The following is a 6184-nucleotide window of genomic DNA, read 5'->3' on the forward strand; positions in this document are numbered from 1 at the left end:
GGACCATCCTTGAGAGTCACAATGTGCCCAAGAGCATTGTCCAAACATGTCTTGAACCCTGCCAGGCTTGGTGCTGTGACCACTTCCTGGAGGAGCCTGTTCTAGTGGCCAATCACCCTCTGGGCAAAGATTCTTTCTCTAATATCCAACCTAAACCTCCCCTGACACAACTTCAGGCCATTCCCTTGGGTCCTGTTACTGGTCACGACAGAGAAGAAGAACAAGGTAAGAACTGGATTGATGTACAGATGCATACGTAACACACCAGCAAATAAATAAAGATTTTTGAACATGGCTTTTACTTTCAGGACTTCCTTTTTGCCCTCTTCTCTGGGTGTCTGACCCTGCCCTCTGCCCCTGCATTTGTATTCCCTCAGTCGCTCTTTCTGTGCCGGTGACTCCACCTGGTGGCGCGGGACTGTACCGGGGGAGGCTCGGTTTGAATTAAAATTCAAATGCTACTTAATTTAATTTAGTTTAGTTTAGTTTAATTTAACCCTCTTGACACATTATAAGACACAATTTAAAAACAAGGCAAAGATATCTTGTTTTAAAAATTTGACCCATCTCGTGGGAAATCTGTCCCTCACAGAAGAAATAAGTTTAACCTTTCTTCATTGTAATAGTTCTTCTTTTCTTTCTGCTTTCCCTTTTTCACTTGATCTACAGCTTCTTGTGTCTATAGCTGTGAGGCTTTGATCTTGTAGAAGGGAGAAGGACCATGAGGGGAAAAGAAGCAGTAATTTTTTGGGCTGAGAAGATTGAATTCAGACCACATTGTAATGCATGTTTTATGAATTAGATTTTATGAATAATGCCAGTATTTTACTTTTAAGCTCCTAATAGCTTGTCTAATAGTTACAAAGATAACTTTTCAAAATAAATAAACCCACAGTGCGGATGTGTATCAAAGCTGACTATCAAAAATGGTAAAAGATGTATTTTGCTGACAGAAATAAGCATTGTAACCCCAAGTTCTGAAGGGTGTTGTATTGTTGAAACAGACAGCTTGCAGAAACAGAGGAGCACAGAAATAAGACCCTAAAGGCTCAAAATTCTTCCATCATAGCAATAGCTCTTGTCTGCCCATATGCTCCATAAACATCCAGTCCTTTCTTTCCTTCATCTCTGCTTTCGTAAACCCAGCCTGCTTGCATTTGCCACGCCGTATCTGCTGTCTGCCTCTCTATCTCTCGTCTCTGTGCCGGGCCGTGTCAGCAGGGGGAGCGCCGAGGGCTCGGGAGCGGCCCCGGGAGAGGCGCTGCCCGGCCCGGCTGAAGCGAGCACAGCTGAGGGCAAAGCTTCGGAGAATGCTGAATCCCAAAGGGTCCTCTCTGGGCGCTGTGTGAAATCTAATGGGGTTCAGTTGGCTGGTTGAGGGGCAGTAAATCTAGGACTTGTTAAAAGTTGGAACAATTTTCATGAGGAAAAGAACAGATACACACCTTCTATGCTGTGTGTCTAGCCTACGTATTGAAAGATTGAACAATTAGAGTTCATTAATTACCTTACTTTATCATTTGTTTGCTATAGTAAAAAACCCCCATGTTAATCCCAGGCTGAGCTATTTGAGATCAGGTATTGAGTCAGGCTTTTCTTTATATTTTCCTTCCCTCCTCTATGCAACCGTCCATGGTGTGTAAATTATCATTAAACTGCAGTTCTGCAGTGAAAAAGACCCCCACAAGGTTATCAAAGAGAAATATATGAAGTTGTTTTGATGTGTTGGTTTATTTTTTTCCTGTTGGTTGTAGCTTGTTTGGTTTTTTCTAACCCAAACCCAAGAATTTTCCTGTTTCTGGATGTCTTTGGTGAGAATTAGCTGAGGGTCAGAAAATTAGCCTGAATTGGTCCAAGGTAATCAAAAGGAGAAAGGTATGAAGGACTGTTCCTTTTCAGCGTCAGTGAGCTGTTTAATCTGCTCAGTTTTTCATATAGAACTACACCTCTCCCGTTCACAGAGAATAATGAAACCTATCTATTGGCATCTTAAAAAAAAAGTGTAAAGTAGATGCTGGAATAGTATTTGAAGATTTAGCATTAGTTTCAGTAATGAATGTAAATGTTTATAGTATAGTATGTTGCTGCTGTGTGGTTTTTGTAGCAAAAAACCTGTATTTGGATGTACAGATCATGATTCCTTATTGTTTTTCCACTGTCACTTATGCCAGTGCTGACAGGTGGTGTTTAGAAATGAAATAAATTTACAAGTGTCTGCGAGTCTTTGAAATAGGTGGAGATGATTTTTCTCTAGGTCGAATCTGTCATGGGTATTTTGTATGTTAGAGAAAGTGAGTACAGAGGAAGCGTAAAAACTCTTTCTTCAAACTGCAGTTTCAAAGATGTACGTAATTGTTCTTCTAGCTTAAGCAACTTCTGAGTCTCTTTTTTCATTATACTGATGCAGCTGGTTTTGCAGGTACAAAAGGAATCAGATCAGAGAAACAGTTCCACTGGGAGGGGGGAAGTAGAACTTTGTGTCTGATACTTTTTTTTTCCTAGGCATGTTGATTCTCTGATCTTGTTTAGAGCTCAAACACAGTGAAGCAAAAGTAGGAGTAGGGAGTCATGGGAACTGCAGGATACTGTTCATGTAGTGCACAAAATGTTACCAAATATGAAGGCATGATTTCTGAAAAAAGACATTATACCCTGTGTCTTGTAAGACTTGCAGTGATAATGAAAATATTTGCAATGACGTTAATTTTGTCTGACTTCTGAAAGGGCTTTTGCTGCATTGTTTTTTATATATTAAAATGCTTCATATCTAGTTGAAACTTGTAGTGTTTATCTGTATCTCACAATATGTAAACTACAGAAGAGACAATTAAGAAAATATATTTTTCTAAATGGCAAACTATGCTAACAACTGAACAGTAGCTTTTCTCTAGCAGATCAAAACTTGACAGGATTAGTTGGGAGTTCTGACTCTGTGAGATCCCAGAGACTTGTTTTGAGGTGGTGTTATCAGCACTACCAAATTTTTCTTGCAGCAATTCTTCTTCAAAAAGCATAGTTTCTCCCTCTCATTGATTTGTCTGAACTATTTGTGCTCGTTAGAGAAATATTCCTCAGTTATAAGTGAGTTTACATAATAGCTTACTGTGCTGATGCACTTAACCTTTTCAGCTTCTGGGTGCGCACTCACATTCCTTCACTTTAGCTAGGACTGACACTTTTTGGATTCCTTTACCAGGGGAGGTCTTACTTGCCTGTAACCCACCATCATAACAGGAAATTGTGGGTTTGTTTTATATATATGTATCTATTTTTAACTGCTGCATTACTAAGTTAAAGGCATTTACGGAAGGGTTTGAAAACTGCCACTGGCAGTGCAAATTCAGGAAGAGACTATCAGGGCAGGAAGAGCTGCTTTTAAGTTGTAAGTGATAACACAGTGTAACACCATAACAAAAAGGAAATTTTAGTTGACCAGAAATTTTTAAAAGTGTAGGCCTTATAATTTAGATTAACATAATTACTTTCCTGCTTCTTCTGGTGGTGTACCTTTTGTTGCGAGACCGTGGATTAGTTTCATAATATTCACTGCATTAATATGCAATACATATCTTTTTTCAGTATAGGTTTCTTTAAGCATATGTATTCATTCTTGGAATGCTTTAGAGCATTACAAAACCCAATCAAAATCCCACCAGAAATATTAAGGAATTACCTGAAATATTTTTTTCATGTGTGTTTAAGAGATATTCCTAGAGATAACATGCTACATTTAATAACTGTAGGAACTGCAACATTATATTGTATAAATAGTACAGATTTAGTACTGATGAAATAGTATGCTGTTTGGGGAATATTTTAAGGCTGTTCTGCATCATGAAATATGGATTTTTTAATTTGCAAAATTATTCTAAGAAACTTGGAATGAAAAAATTATTCTGGATTCTTGCTTTGATACTGCTGTGTTTGATATGATTGATCTTTGGCCTGCTATTTTTATTGATACCACTGCAAGCTCAAAACAGCTTTTTTTTTTTTTTTTCCCTCTTTTTGGTAATAACCAATATGACATTATTATTCCCATTAGCTTTTAATTTAAATTGCATACTTTGTGTCTTAAGGAAAAAAAAGCATCAGTTGTAGTGCTGTTGCATTGGGACCTGGGATTTGTGTTAGGCTAAGTTACACAAGGGATGTATTTGAGGTAAAACACACATTTTTTTGATACAATTGGGTTTTTTTTTTAGTTTTACGTTAATGTAAGATTTCTGTGAAATATGAGAAACTGTAAGTTTTATGGGGGTGTTGTCTCTTGTTTGTTTATATTTTTGTTTGTTTTGTATGTGTTTTTTTCCACCTTTATGTGCAATAATTCTGGAGGTTCTTCTTGATTTTAATGACTGTTATTAGATTTAGTATTTTTATATATATATAAAAAAAATCCCTTCTCTCAGAAGCTTCCCTTTACCACAAGCTTTGATATGACATCAGTGAGTAAAGATATGGTTGTGGATGTCATTTTAATTGTCTTTTAATTTAAGAAAAAGGTGACGTAAATAAGATAGTCCTCTAGCACTAGTATGTTAGAGATAAATGAAAAGTAACTTTAAAAATGTTTATTTAATATTGAATAATGTAGCATAATGATAACCACTGGGTAAAGTGATTTTTAATGCACCTTGTTTTGCTTTTTTCTAAGCCCACAGCTTTACAAGACTTGTTAGAAACTGTGATGTAGTGTAACACAAACTTTTGACCTGTGACTGAAACATAAGGTTTTTATTTGACATATGTTATGTATTGTTACATTGTTTCATAATAGCAGTATTCCCCCTCCAATTGACATGATACATTGTTATTTAGAGTAAATAAAAGTAATTGGACAGAAACATAGAAATTGTGTTTAATGACTGTTTTTCTGCTGAATGGAAAAAGCCAAGAGAGCTTCTATACTTCCATTTCCAAGGTATCTGTGGGTGAAAGAAAAAAAATAGGATGTTTGTTATTTAATTTACTATTAACTGTCTGTGTTTTAGAAGAATTTGTAATTTCAAACGTGCATGTAAAAGGTACTTATGATCTTAGAGGTTCAAGTCCTAAGAATAAAGGGTACATTGCAGACAGCCCCCTTAGGTAGGTGGTGTTTGCATGACTGGGCTTTACATACCTGAGTCAGCACTAACTGGATTCAGTGAAGAATGATTCCCAGCACCTGTGAGACAGGGAGACAGAGCTGCATTTTTTGCAGTTTGTGAGACTGCATTTCCATTATTTTCAGTTGGATGTTTATGGGAATAAGGACTACAGGAGTAACTTCTTAGCAATGCATATGTTTTAGACAGAACATTATACCAAGTGAGATTATATATATATAATGCAGTTGGATAAATGCTTAAATATTACTCTTGTAATAAATCAGGTTTTAAGATGAAACCAACAGAGTAAATAATACCAGTATCTTTTTATGCAGGTTTTGATGATTAATTGGGAGTTTAACAAATTTACCTGTAATTTCTTCATACTTCTGTTTTCTCTATACATTTCTACAGCTGTTTGAAATGGGTGGTGAAGTACCTCAATTGCCCCATTTTCCCATGCCCTATACCTCTTTAGAAGCAATTCTCAAAGAAGTATATGCATAGGAAAAAGGAACAACGAGCCAGATCAAGATGAACTCCACTTGTGGCAAGAGTAAACCTGGAATATAAATGTAGATATTAGGGAAAATAAAAATTAGTTATGTTCTTTACACAGTACAATTCCTTTTGAACTGTAAGGCTGTTAAAAACCTGTGCAGGTTAGAACAGAGGTTAAAGTATGAGATAGCCAACATTATTACCTAGGATTCAGCAGAGATGTAACAATACTTAGTATGTTAAAAATTCATCAGTGCATATTTTGAAATACATACAAGAAAGTGTAGAGTTCTTAGAAAAAATGAAGAGCAGCTCTGTAGAATTGTAGAATAAGTTAGTAACAATATCCTCTTTTCAGTATATTGCACTATTGCACAGTATTTGAGGCTTTTATATTTAAAACCTGAGAAAATAATTATTTGAATTATTGAACAAATGCATGAGAGAGAGAAAAAAAGTTTATAAATTACAAAATATGGTAAAATCATCTCTACAAGCAGCAACAAGACTTACCTGGTTTGCTGTCTTGATGCTTGAAGTGCAATAACTTCGTTTTCAAGAGAATTTATGCTCACTCAAGACCTTGAAGA

At 36.1% G+C, this 6184-nt stretch overlaps 1 long non-coding RNA gene across 1 annotated transcript; it reads right to left on the bottom strand.

The window, feature by feature from the left end:
* Positions 1-4643: 4643 nt before the first annotated feature.
* LOC127477017 (uncharacterized) lies at positions 4644-5771 on the bottom strand. Its single transcript, XR_007906821.1, has 3 exons — positions 5464-5771; positions 5126-5170; positions 4644-4928 (listed from the first exon to the last, which is right to left on the bottom strand). It is a non-coding gene; the product is annotated as an uncharacterized LOC127477017 (long non-coding RNA).
* Positions 5772-6184: the final 413 nt, after the last annotated feature.

The sequence above is a fragment of the Manacus candei genome, unplaced genomic scaffold (genome assembly GCF_025592945.1).
Source record: "Manacus candei isolate 608988 ecotype Guabito, Panama unplaced genomic scaffold, ASM2559294v1 h1tg000050l, whole genome shotgun sequence".
NCBI classification, from domain to species: domain Eukaryota; kingdom Metazoa; phylum Chordata; class Aves; order Passeriformes; family Pipridae; genus Manacus; species Manacus candei.